At 35.1% G+C, this 14,715-nt stretch overlaps 1 protein-coding gene across 4 annotated transcripts in view; it reads left to right on the forward strand.

Annotated features, from left to right (window-relative positions):
• Nucleotides 1–14,715, forward strand: part of LOC105232711 (connectin) — a 137,816-nt gene that overhangs the window by 24,632 nt on the left and 98,469 nt on the right. Inside the window, exon 2 of one of the 4 annotated variants that reach the window (XM_011214494.4) lies at nucleotides 210–693. The exons of 1 other annotated variant lie outside the window; for it this stretch is intronic. The gene's annotated coding sequence lies outside the window, so the exon portion shown is untranslated. The remainder of the gene's footprint in view (nucleotides 1–209; nucleotides 694–14,715) is intronic. 2 more of the 4 variants (XM_049457027.1, XM_029553001.2) reach the window with 2 other exon arrangements.

The following is a 14,715-nucleotide window of genomic DNA, read 5'->3' on the forward strand; positions in this document are numbered from 1 at the left end:
ACAACGAACTTCAAAAACTAAAAGAACGAAATTTATTTAATTAAATTTATCAAAATAAAATATTTTACATAAACTTAATATTTCCTGCGAAAAAAATTGCAAACAATTTTTGTGAATATTAGAAGATAAAAAATCAAAAATTGATGCGTCAATTAACAGTTATAAATTTCTCAATGCAATTTTAATGTGAAATATTTTTACCTTTGCAGCAAATTTGCAATAATAATAAAGGAAAAACATTAAATATTAACTGAAAGGCAAAACCGCACGTTCACTAAACAAATTTCTGCCGGAAATAAAAATTATCTTACAAATTTGTATGTGCATAAATTAATTTGAAATGTGTAAAAGTGACAAGGGCGTAGTGCTGAAGTGACACAAGAGCCGGCATATTGATACACATCAGTGAAATACACACGCACATATACACAAAGGCAAGCGCGTATAAAACTCAATTTGAATTTGTAGCGTGTTTGTGATGTCGATTGACAGCTGTTACTGTAAATTACATTAACTGTTTACAAAGAGTGAATATAAATAAATAAAAGTGAAATTACAAGCGCAACAAACAACAAAAACAAACAAGTGCTAAATGTAAACGAAATAACTGGAAAATAAAATAAAGCATTTATCTGCATCACGCCCACAACTGGAAGGCAGGCGCCGCCAATAGCCGAAAAGCAACAAGTACGGGTAAGTCTGCGCTAAGGTGCCGCTACACTGAGCCTTTTCTGCCAACCAAAGCAAAGGCGAAAAGAACTTACAATAAAAGAAAGTGAAAATGTTGCACGTTGCCGCACTACAGTTACTTTGTCGTGTTTTACGTATGCAAATCCGCAACAGCTTAGGCAGTTGTTGACGACTACATAAAGTACAGCAAGTTGCCATGCTCACAAACGCACACTCACACATGGGCGGCTTGTGTATATGTATGTATGCGTTATTTGAATTATTGCTATTTGTATGTGTGTTTGTTAGTAAATAATTTCCAGCGCCTTTTTTCTCTCCAGTGCCTGCGGCAAAGGTAGTTTGCAGAAGAACGCATTTAAATACAGTGAATTTCGTCTTTGTGGAATTTTTAGAATTAAGCTCCGCTCCAGCGTGCTTTCGCCGCGCATTTCTTTGCTTTTATGTCGTATTTTGTGTTGTTATTGTCAACGCAGCTGTGCCGAAAATAAACATCAATCAACATCAGCAACGAAATTTCGCCACAGCAAGCCCAACATTTAAGATTTTCGGCAACTTTCAGCATTCTCGCTGTGCCAGTGCTTACAATGAATTATGTATATATATATAGATACATATATATATTTAAATATATTTATATAAGTATGTAAGCAAGTTACGAAATGAGTTTGTGCCTTCATCTTCGGCTGCTTAATTACCTATGCATAAAACTACTGCCGCGCAGCAAATGTTCTCATACACACACAATTGCACGCTCAAAGCTTAGCAATAAAGCTCACCACCCCAACTCCTTTCGCTGTCCGCTCACCTGTCGCACGCTCTTCCCTCACCACCTGACCGTGACGCCTCTGGCATCACTCAACAAGCTGCCGGCTGTCGACGTGCTGATGAGCACCCTTGACGACTGCTGGTTGCGTAGGGTCCGCACCGTTAGTTGCTGGTTGCCACCGCTTGACGCTAATGCATAAATATGTATTGTGTTGTCTTCAAGCGTCTGCAGGCGACCATTATGTTAATTTAAATTTCAAATGAAAATCGTAAATCACCAACTGACTGCTTCTAAACTACATTTATGCGCCGCTGAGCTCTTGTGTATGTGTGCTTGTATCAATGCTTCAGTATATGTGCGTGCAAATTTAATCCTTATTGTTGTTGTATTCATGGTTGATTTGCTTTTAGCAAATACCTTGCAGCTCCAACTGCGCCGCCATGGCTACTGTGTTCATCAAAAACACATTGATGTCCATTGTGACGCGCACGCCTGGAAATAATTATTCGCAATCGCTTTGTGAAATCAGCAGATCGTCATTGTTTTATGTAAGTCTTTGTGTTTGTGTGTGCGTGCGTGTATCGATGTGCTGCATAATTTATGTATATTTCGAGCAGACAGCGTTTACATCAAAAGCTAATGCTATAATCCGACTTGAAGGGTATAGCTGTAATTTGGCTCACCTGTCCTTAAATTAGCTCCTTAAGGGTTCAGGATAGTTTTAGATTTGCAAAAAAAAAAAACTTAAACTTTAGGATTCTTCCATGACCAATCTGCTTTGATGCCGAAGAATTCGAGCTTTAGCTCATACAAATTTTTTCAAATCCGGCGACGATGGTTCTCGCGTCATCGTCGTACCTAACCAAGTGAAATTTTAACTATAGCTTCTTAGTTACTTTAAAGATAAAACCAATAATGATTTTTTTATATTATTTCCACTTTTTTCTATTAGAATTTTATTAATAATTTTTTCGATGAAAAATGTTTAATTTTGTATACAATTATGGTCCATTATTTTGAGGAAAATCGGTGTAGAGCTAAAAATCCACGTACTTGAACAACAAGTCTTGAATGTGATGATTGAGAACCTTGCATTTAGCTTCTTTAGAGATCATGAGTACTTTAAATCACAGTCCCTGTTGAGGCCCTCTTGAAATGGATGCTTGCGAAGTTTAGTCCAGTGGCAATATAATCAATGAATTCCAGCTTTCATCTTCAAAATTACGAAAAGAAACTGAGGACCCTAAAGCAAAGTTCGTGTGTTAAGTATAAAATAGTCAAGAGGCGCCAATATTATGGAAAGAAATAATTCAGACAAGGTAGTTGTGAGTACGAAGAAAACTGACACTTTTCAGTTCGAGTAATCATTGGCTTCGTGAACCAAGTGTGCTTTGAATATAAATATTCAAACACAAAAAGAGTCTATTGATAGCGTTCAGTAATATTCATTATTTTTTCAAGTAAAAAATGGCTTTTAAAAAAATCAGCTTCGATTTGGGTACTTTCAACTTACCATGCTAAAAATAGATGTTCGGGTACTCGCAGTCGCTTAAAAATTATGAGGCTTTCTTATAAGAAAAAATGGTATACACAAATTTCCGTTAAGCCGGTTTCAGACAAAAGTATTTTAGGACTCATAAAATATCTTAAAATTTCAAAGTAGTTACTTACTTCCTTTCACTTTTCCATAAAATAAAATTTTAGTAGATTTTATTTTCATTAAAAGACAACCATTTGCATGTATATGTATATTTGGAAACTCAATTTTTAGTCAAAAACAATATACAATACAAAAACAAATACAATAAAAATTTACTGACCAGTTATGCTTAGCAGCTGCCGCTAAATATAAGAGAGAGAGGAATAAATTCAGTATTTTTTCCAACTCAACTGAAAAAGCTGGTAAAAATACTGCTCAGTTGTCGTAATCGATTTCAAAATGGAATTTCCAAGGCCTTATGAAATCATATTTCAGTTTTGCAAATATTAATCACAAAGCTTTTCCCGAAATGCAGAGTATAGTTTACTATTAGCTACAAATATATATACAAACATTTGTTGTTGATGTGCAGAGAACTTTTATCTATTCATATCATGCATTGATTGACTAAAAATTTAATTGTTTTCAAGTGGATTTGCTAACATTTAAATTCTTCAGAAACCAAAGGCAAAGGAATGAATAAACGCACATACATTTGTAATGGTGTGTGTAGCTTTGTGTATAGAAATTTGAGCTAAAAGTATCTGAAAATTTCGCAGTAGTAATAAAGTTGAAAAAATACAAATGCAACGATATATGTGTGTACAAACTTTCATATCAGCATAAGGTCACACCTACTAAGAATACATTTTAGGATCACCCATAAATAGAGGACGTAAATTTAAAAGTTAAACGTTTTAGTCTTTATTGAGTACGAATGAGGATATATTGAAGTCCTCTTCTCTATAAAGACAAAAAAGATTATATTTTTTATCTTAATACCCAAAACAGGTACTGTTGCTACCGAAGTTGTTAAATCTAGATTGTAACTACTCCACTAAAGATAGTTAAGGCATATCGTTCAAAGGTCAAACTACAAATATCTCACAGTTACTTGTTTTTACCGACCACCCTTATACTTATACTTGCATACTTATATTCACACATATTCGTATGAGCTGAGTAAGACAAAACGACAACAAGAAGTTGCAAGTAAATCACTGTCTCTGTGGAATTTTCCATTTCTCTCTGTAGCTTAGAATATATTAGGTATGCAGTTATGTGCTAAAGCTGCTTCTCAGCTTATATGTTCCATAAATATATATTTACGTCAGTATGAAGTGTAAGCTTCTTTGCGGTTGGAGATCTGTCTTGAGGTAGGATTGCTATGAACTTCAGCTAAAAGTTCTACTTTTAAAGGGTTGATATTGTTAACAATTAATTTTCAGATCATCAGTTTTCCACAAGTACTTCAAGAGAGCCAGGTTGCTTTCTTAAAATTACCAATAATACTCTCACGACAACTGATAATTCGATTACTGAACTTAGTGCTTAAGACTAATACCTTAAACCCTGAAATTTTCTAATGTAAATCAGACAATGATCCCTAATTATTTTTATACACTGAACACCGCCGCCGATATCGGTCGCCTACAGCAAAAACCTGCCATGCAAACATAACGGTCAAAATTAATTCCTTATACGGAAAACTTTTCCATTTGGCAACGGGCCTTCATGAAATTTATCATCAATTATTGCTCAAATCAACGCTACAATCGAAGATTGTTCTATACAGTCTGCAGAGCGTAGCTACCATCATACAAACGATCAAAATCAAGACAAATATATTTTTATACCCTTTCACTCTATAACAAATGCACGCGTGAAAGGTATTACAGCTTTGGCTGAAGGCCGACTTCTTTTCACAAATGAAATCTTATTTGTGTTTATATTCTGCGCCGACTAAGCATCTCCGTCTTCGCCTTCATACATAACAATTTTAACTTTTTAAAAGAAATTAGGAGAAACCGCTATACAAAAAACCCAAAATATGTGAAAAATGTTTTGATTAGAATAACGCAATCAGAAGCAGATAACCGCAACTATTAAGAAAAGCTTACGAAAACGAACAAAATAATGTTGCAAAAACCCTAGCCTATGCAAAGGCGTGCAACAGGGCTTAATAGTATTTGCTCATACAAATACCAATATACTTAGTAATGTGCTTAGAAGCGTGCAAATTGTTATGAATATAACTTGTTGATAAAGCGGCAGAATAAGCAGACATACAAAAAAGTCACTCACACACACACCCATACGACACACTAAGCTGCCACAGCAGTCGTTGAGGCTGCAAAAACTCCGTCGCACACTTGTAGACGTGCCACAATGGTACAACTAGCCAGCGTATAAATTTAGAAATATGCAAAGTGGTCGCAAATAAATAAGTAGCAGAGAGAAATGCTTTCGAAAGTGCCACTGAATCACTGCGGCCACTTGCAACAATTTGTATTGCAGCGCACACACAGCCATACACATACATATATGTGTGTGTATAGCCGTGTGAAGAGAGCAAATAAAGCTGCCCGCTTTCTTCATAAAGCCATGTAAAACTTCTCCAAGTTTTTGCTATTCAAAAAGCTATTTTTTACTCCACAACGTTGTTATTGTTGTAGGCATATCAACAGTTTGTGCGGCAAAGCAAAAGCTGGCAAATAAATAGCATCTATGTAAGTATATACGAGTACATATAAAATCTGTGTGTTCATATAAATATGTAATTACCTATATATGGGTATAAATGGTACGTTGCATTGGCTTGTACGACTCTGTGGTACCCTTCTGTTGTTTGAATATATGAAACTTAGAAAAGTGTTTCTTTATTAGAAAAGTGGTAGTCAGACGCCAGGAGTTCTTGAAAATGCGTTTTCTAGAAATTAAGAAAATGTTATATTCCTACTGATGTCACATGATGCTTAAGCCGTCGATTTGTGAACTCTTCTCATTTTATTTCCGCGCTGTTCTCTTCTAAAAACTTTTATAATATGAAATTAACAACTAAGCTACACGGTTTAATTCAAGAGAGAAGTGCTCCAGTGTTATATGCACTGGATATTTCACCAATATTTCAGTATACCACTCGGTACTCTTTATACCATTTACGTGTTCGATACACCACTAAACTAGGTTGGATAAAGTGAAGATTTGTATACTTAATAAAGTATATTATATTTGCCATGACAGCTGCAATACCCAGAAGGATACTCTACAAATTACCATATATTCCCATATTGGTGACTTAGTGGAGACGAGCCGGGTCGATTTGACCATATATGTAAGCATGTTTGCCTGTCCGTATTTCCGTCGTTTTGACGCGATTTAGTCCCTTATTTGTTGAGATATCAATCTGAAATTTTGCACGCATTCATCCCTCCACAAGAAACTGCTCATGTATCGGAGCTGCCGATATCCGAACACTATATCATACACATAAAATTTTTTATTGAACAAGATATCGTCGCGAAATTTGGACCAAATTTTTATCCAAAGCAACGCTATAATCTACCTTCCTATTGATCATATCGGAACATTACAGTATGTAAGTGTCTTATAAGATGATGGATCAAAACAAGAAAAAGGTTTTATAAAACATATTTTTTCTTTACTAAATAACTTTATTATTGACTTAAGGAACTAGTAAACTCTTGCTCTGCAGGTGCAAGACCTTACGGTTAAAAATATATTCATGACACTGAAAAATGATAATTCATGCTCAAAATACTTATACATAAGTAACATTTATTTTATAATTTTCGTAGGGTACCGAACTGTCACTAATGCCGAACTCAATGCAGCTCTGCTTGCCTTCACTTTGTCACTGTTGCTATTTGTTGTCTATTTTTTGACTAGTTCGTCCTCCAAACTGACGTTGCACTGCATGTCATACAGATGGCATACAATTACGCGCAAGCTGCAGCAAATCTGTATCCCTAACTGTGCTGCTGCTGTCACACTGCGCACACATTCGCATTTCAGTTTGCAACATTCTGTGTGAATGTATGTGTATATATGTTTGTGTGCGCGTGTCGGTTGATATAGCAAAAATGTGGCAACGCAGTGGAAAATAGCTCAAGTGCCTTGGGAGATTTTCGACTGTTTGTGCAACAACTCGCACACACACACACACAAACGCGCGCGCACATGCAAAATTAAATAAGAAACAGTGGTTTATGCAGAGGAGAAAAAGGCGTGTGCGAAACTTCTAGTGAGCTTATGAGCTTGTAAGCGACTATGAGTGCGCAAACTTAAAACTTGTCTGAGTATATACACACACACATACATGCAAACACACAAACATAAATTTGCTATATTTATATGCCTGCTGTTGGCTGCGTTTGTTGAGTGTGTGCGCTTGGCAAATATTTAAATTTGATTTTCATGCAACTCACTCGGAAATGATGTCAGCATTTATTGAGGGAATTATAAACAATTTTCATTTAAAGTGAAAAAACTGCTTTTCTGCATTCAAAGCAAATGTGAGTTTGCCGAGTGTGGACTGTCAAAGGAAGCACACACACACACTTGTATATGGGTGTGTGTGTGGACAGCACATACCGACATACACGGGCAGCAGGGGATTGCGTTGGAAATCTCAGTGTTGTGGGGCATGACAAAGGCTTAACTAGACTCAAGCTGTGTCTACATCACATTAGTATGTGTATGTGTGTGCGTGAATACATAAATTGTGCACTGTCTTTGCCTTGCACATACACCCGTATACATGTATTTGTCTTTGCGCAACCTCTCTGTGCAAATTTGAATTTATACTGTCGCTCGTTGTGCAGCAAATCTCAGCAATTTCGAGTAAATTCTCATTCCCTGGCATTTAAGTGAGCGCCACACACACACACAAAGCGTCTCAGTAATTTATACCCGCTTACATGCTTGCAATGCTGCATAAAAAATTTGTTGCACAGATATATATCCTTGTTTGTTTGTTTGTATAGATGTGTGTGTGGAATAGTCGCACGTGTAGCCATTCCCATCCTTCACAACGCATCGTTTACTAATCTCGTTACAAATTAGTTTGCGACACCTCCAGCCCCTCACCGCTCTGCATCGGCAACCGTCGCACTTTCACTCAATAGCTTAACCGTCACCACTGCTACACCACCGCATGCTGCCACCCTGTTGTTGTTGCACGATGAATTGCTTGTTCGCTTTCTAGAGACGAGACGACGGTCTCTCTTTGGTGCTGTTGTGCGCCTTCAGTAGCGTAAGATTAAATTTAGATTTATATCCCTGACAAAAAGTTAAGTTACGTCGCCTTCTTTTTTACTTGTTGCTTCTGCTGCTGCTTCTCTTTCTCCTTTGGCTTTCGTTTAGCACTAACTAACCGCTTTACACAAAGCTCATCGTTACTTTGCTTGCAGCAATTGTTGCGTGCTAAATATGCATGCATGCATCGGTATGTATGTGTATGTGTGTGTGTGTGGGTTGCTGGTTTTCTGGCTTACGTTTAGCTCTGGTGTCTGCTATCGATGTTTGTGGTAAATGTAAACGTTTTGCGGCCGAACTTTCAAGCGTAATGATTTACAATTGAACTTTTGCGTTTTTTCCGTTTTTCTATGTTTCTTATCACTTGCTGCTGTGTTGTTGTTGGGTCAGTTTTTATGGCAGACTTGTGCACAGATCACATTGATTGAATTGGCAAAATGGCCAGCACTTAAATGATGTTTCTTTTTAACGGTGAAGTAAAAATTCTTGAAGTTTAACTAGCTTTCAGCAAAGAATCTTCTGTCGATAAAAAATAGTATCGAAATTTGTTACACGTTGTAACTGCAATGACGAATCGAACAAAACATTGTTTACCAGTGTAAAAATATACTCGCATAAAATTTAAGAAAAGCTAAAAGAACAAAAAGCTGGTGTAAGCCCAAAAAAATATACTGTATGAATCTGATGTGGCTTAAGGTCACTTATAACGAATTTCAAGTACATAGAACTGGTATAAGTAAAATAGACTGGCATAAATTTTGAAAATATCAACTGGCATAAGTTATATAAAATGTGCTGGCATAAATGTGAAATGACATAAAGTTAAAAAGGCCACATTTCAAGAAATCCGAACCGAACAAAAAACTGATATAAGGCAAACTAACTCAAATAATCATAAAGACTTGTGCATTGAAGAAACGTGCTTCTTGATTATCACAGTCTACTTGATTTGGGACTGTTATAGCCAAATATGAAAACTAAGAGATTATATTCAGCCTTATCGTAAAGTTCGCGTGAAAGCCATTCACCATGAAAAAATCATAAACTTGTGTTTTCCTTATTGTAAAATTCAGATAGGAAAAGTTTTCTATTTGAAAATACATGAATGCATGAATTTTACGCGAATCCATGAGATTTTTCACAGAACTATTAGTATTGTTGTATCAATAAAATGTAAGCATACTTTAGTAAAGATTTACCTGATTAAAAAAAAATTACATGAACTGAGAGTATTAGCAAAATACATATGGGGTATTCCATACCAAATAGACCACTTTTGAACCCGACCTCTTTAGATTTTGCTGAAACTTATCCATCCTTTTCTACCCTTTGAAACAAATTTTTGAGAATTTTCTCAAAATTTTTTGTCCAACTTCAAAAAAGTTATGAATTTTTCTATTTTTAGCAAAAAAAATGCTTTTCTATATTCAAATAGCCATAACTTTTGTAGAAATTGACTTTTGGGGACCATTTTTTTTTTAATTTTTGTTTTTGAATGAACTTTTCGAAAAAATACTCGAAAAAAATGTAACACTATCATTATATAAAATAATCGGTTTTTTTAAGTAAAATCATAATTTTTTTTTTTGAAATTTCGCCATTTTTGTCTTTTGTTTTTTATTCTCAAAAAAAAACTTCAATTAATTTGACAACTATCCCTGCTAATCTCGGAGTGGGCCGATTTTTTTTATATTTCTTTATTTAAAAAATGAAAAAAAAAATTTTAAAAAATAAAAAAAAAAAAATATTAAAAAAAGTCGGCCGACTCCGGAATTAGCAGGGATAGTTGCCAAATTAATTGAAGTTATTTTTGGGGAAAAAAAAAAATAAAAAAAAAAATGGCGAACTTCCAAAAAAAAAATACGATTTTACTTAAAAAAGAAAAAAATTCTAAAAAATGTTTTTCAAAGGGTAGAAAAGGATGGATAAGTTTCAGTAAAATCTAAAGGGGTCGGGTTCAAAAGTGGTCGATTTGGTATGGAATACCCCATATGTACATATTTATGTAGTTTTTCGTTTGTAGTAAGCCTGAAAATCCTTATAAAAGTAAGAAATTTCTGTATAAAAAGGTAACAATCGATTTTAAAGTTGCTTCCCATTGCGGATCACTTAAGTTTTTATTCAATTATTCCCTCATATATAACAATACATCCGAGAATTGTTATCTGCAAAATGTATGCAGCTAATACCAATTCGATCAAAATTTTTTCAATGCCACTAAATCAAAAACAAAATCATATTTGACAGCTTGACGAAGTTCACAATAGTACATTCGAAATTCGAAATTTTCACACGGATTACGTGATACGAAATTTTCGTTCCCGTGAAAATAGAAATGGAAATGATTTATCCCCGCGAAGTTTACGAAAAGGCTGATCACTTATTTAGTTCAATTGTCATTTTTGCTGTAGCGACAGAAAACATTCCTAAATAATTTGAAAGAATGCTTTGGGTTTGACAGTGCTTGACCGGATAAAAATCCGGGTTGTTCCGGTTGCGAGTAGCCAACTGTCGCTGGAAGGGTTTTACTTTAACTTGACAACTTAGGTATTGGTATGTTCTTAAATTTTTTTTTTTAAGCCAAGCTTAATCAACGTTAACAAGTATATAACGATTGCAATAATGCAGCTTACTAAATGCTTCAAATGCAAAATTAAAAAAAAAATATTTTTTTGCTATTTTTGTTATAACTTAGCTACGGTCGGAAACCACCTTCAAAGACAATAACGGAGATTCTGATATATAAGACTAATTTACGGTCATATGCGAATTTAAGAAAATCATTTTTTCCATACATATCGAATTTATATATGTATATGTATGTATTTTGAAATATTCACCGAAAATTTTAAATTCGCCAGGCAAAGAGTTTTAGAGATATCAGCGTATTTGTAAGAACTTTTTGTCTTAAAACCTTTAAAGGCGATTTTCTTGAAATGTTATTCTCAGAGTCGGTGAAAAATTTCTTTGGAAAGGAAAATGTTTCATACGACCTTTTCAGATCATTCTCGAAGCAATAATTTTTATGTAAATAATTTAAGTTTTTTAAGCCAACAAAATTTTGACTACTCCTCCGATCATTACCTGTATTATTTTTTTTTCTTTTTGAATTTGAGATAACTTTTTGCAGAAAAGTGTTCCCCGCCATTAGACATCTCTTTTCGTAGGTTCTCCTGGAAACCGGATACGGGAACCCGAAAAATTTCAGAGAATCAACGAAATCTGAAAATTTTCAAAATTATTTAATTTTATTTATTTATTAACCAAAATGCCTCTTCAAATAAAATTCACCGAAAATTACTATTTTCTTGCTTGCAAGTGGTATAACCCTTTAAATGTTTAGAGACTAACTTTCTTCTCCATAGCCTCAGCAGGAACAGCTTGGATTTTCAAAAAAACCGAAAAGTTTTCTACTTACCGCCAAACCATCAGTTAAACACTCTTATTAATGAAAAGCCTTTACAAAGAAGTATATACTTGGTGCCGTGCAGCTTAAGTGGGAATAAAAAAGTTGTGAGCTTTTCTTGAAAGAAAAAAAGCGTCTGGTAGAACTTGTGTTTGGGCAGAATTTAATTAAGTTAATTGTCGCCAGCATTAAATTTTTTGTTTTCAACTTTCGGCAGGGTGCTGTCACCTAAACACTGCGTGCATTAAGTTTTTTTCGCATAAAAATGTATCAGCATACATGTGCACATATGTGTGTGTATTTACATATATCCACTTGTATTTTTAGTATATATGTATATGTATATGTATATTACCTATATTTTTACTTGAGCGAAAAGTGTCGTGGGCTATATAAAGTCCGAATGGCAAATGGCAAATAAGTGAAATGAAGCCGTCCACTGGTTTTGTCAACGTCACCGCTATTATTGTTGTTATTGTAGTTCTTCTGTTCAGCTCTCTTTTGATGTTTTTGGCTAACTGCTGGTGTTGGACGAACGTCTGTGTGACGGCGGCGGCAATTTATTGGCAACAACACCAGCGAGAACGTTGGCAATGGTGGCAGGCGACATTTAACAGGTTTTAAAGATTTTATATATAGACATTTTATTTTATATACATCTCATATTTCTTTTTTATTTCTGATTTTTGTCGCTTTTTGCGTTTCGTTATTTTCATTTTTTTGCGGTGTTGCTATGAAATTAAATTTTTGACTTCCTGCGTGTAACACCAGCAAAAAATACTGCCAATGTTCGCTTTATAATAAACAGCAGGCCGGAAACCTGCCACGCGCCCACGCCCACAAACATACTTAAGCACATATCTACATGCAAGTGAAAGCCCATATTAAGTGGCATATTAGTGTTGTTGTCGCGCCAGTTGTCGCGCCAAAAATCATATCTTAAAAATATATAAAATTCGCCTAACAACCAATGCACACACACACGCGCTCCCACTTTGACACTTATGAGTGCATTTACATACATATGTGCCCGTGTGTTTGGATGTGTGCGTGCACATATAATACAATGATCCAAATTACGGTGGTAAAAAGGCAATTCAGTTGACTGCTTTTAATGCCGCCATTGTTTTTTGTATGCAATTGTTGAAAGGAGAAATTAATATATACTCCTACATATGTGCAACATGTGCAACACACCATAGTTTGCAATCTGCGCTCAACTGCACGGGACTACGACAGCGACGGAGCCTTTAACCCCACACCGCCCTGCTCGAGTGCCTCGCACGCCCATACGCTTATCGCAGCGCAGCAAAGTGGCACTTTCATTTTTTCCTTCATACGTCTCATACGTTCACGGACGTTTTTGGGTATGTGTGCGTGCTTATTTTTTGTTTTATGCCTTGTCGTTGTCGTCGTTAGCCATCAGCCGACGGCCACTGCCATATAATGGTTTTTGTTGCCTTCATTGCCGTTGCTCGCCACACAAAATTCACCTGCAGATGAGTTTAAATCGGCGAATGCACAGATATGCGAAAGCTTGTGTGTGTGTGTGGATTTTTTGTTTTTGCAGCGAGCATAAAATGTTGCCACAACGCATTCACATCAGCCGAAAAGCAAAAAACGAAAATCCACGACAGAAATAATGGCGGCAGGTGGAAAAAAATTGCAGCTTACCGTAATTCTCGTTGCCATTGAACTGTAATTACTCGTCACATTCAACGTGCATATGTGTATGTGCGTGTAGATATGTATATGTATATAAAAGCCTGTTTGCATGAGTGCATGAAATTACACTCGCAAATAAACAGAAGTATATACTTACTTATATATGTACATGTATAGGTACTTACATAAATATATACTCATGTAAGTGTGCTTTAAGTTGGCGTGTATAATTTGCTCACAATTACATGTCGGCTCTCGCGTGTACGTGTGTGTTCTTGCGTGCGTGTGCGTGTATGTGTTGCGGCATTATTACCTTAAAGAAAGCGTCAACAATTTTTATTGACACTCACGCTGTGCCGTTACACAAACAACGGCAAAAAGATTGCTTTACACCGCTTTCCACTTTATTTAAATTCTGCAAAGAAAAACACCAACAATAACAACGGTGTAATTTTACAATTAAGAAAATGAAATTAATTTGCCATTGCAAAAGCCAAAGTGGAGAATAAAATTGCATAATCGATATTGGTAAATTGATACTGATTGGTACTTTGGCTTTCAGGCTTTTGAAGAAATGTTGAATACATTAAATAAAATTAATAATTATGCTTAAGTGTGGTATATTGCTGTGGTTATGCCGCATAACGAGACAATCTAGAATGATTTTCAACTCGTTTGTATATAGTATATTTACTCGATAGAGCGTGTTTACAGGGAGTCGAAACAATGGATAATTTGGGTATGCGGAAAATATTCTTCGGATCATTCGTTACAACTTTATTTAGAATATGGGTCTATAACCGGTATCGAGTCAGAGATTTTTTAAGTGAGAATCGGTTTCAGACCCAGACTCTCTTAGGAATAATTGTTTAGATTGGTCCTTAGAAAATTTCCACCATACTCGACTATATAGAAAAAAGCTACCTGTTCTATTATACGAATATAAATATTTATGTTGAAATAACATTTTCAATATAGTGAAATTTGAATATTGAAAGTAAAACGTTCCCAAGAGTTGCCAACTACATTTGCTTTAAATTAAATTAATATTTTGTGATCACGTGCTTTTTATTACAACTGATTTTCAATTTAATAAAGCTAAAAACTACTTAGTTGAGGCAAATTAATTTTCAAAAGAATTTCCAATGCAATTATCACAGCTATTCAACTCTGCGCCTAAATGTAGGCAACTATTTATTATTTCACTTTCCAATAGAGAATTAAATTTGTTTGATATAAAAATGAAAAACTTACACATTTGTGAGACTTTGTATACCATTGTATATGTATGCATTTATATATATATTTTGTAAAAGTTAACTTTTCAACTTTTAAAACTTTTTTCCATAGAACTTATAATTTTGGCGAAAATCGAGATAACGGTTTTATATCCTTAAAAGTTCAATTCCCTCAGCTTCCTCTTTCCGTAGC

This window comes from Bactrocera dorsalis, chromosome 5 (genome assembly GCF_023373825.1).
Source record: "Bactrocera dorsalis isolate Fly_Bdor chromosome 5, ASM2337382v1, whole genome shotgun sequence".
NCBI classification, from domain to species: Eukaryota; Metazoa; Arthropoda; class Insecta; order Diptera; family Tephritidae; genus Bactrocera; species Bactrocera dorsalis.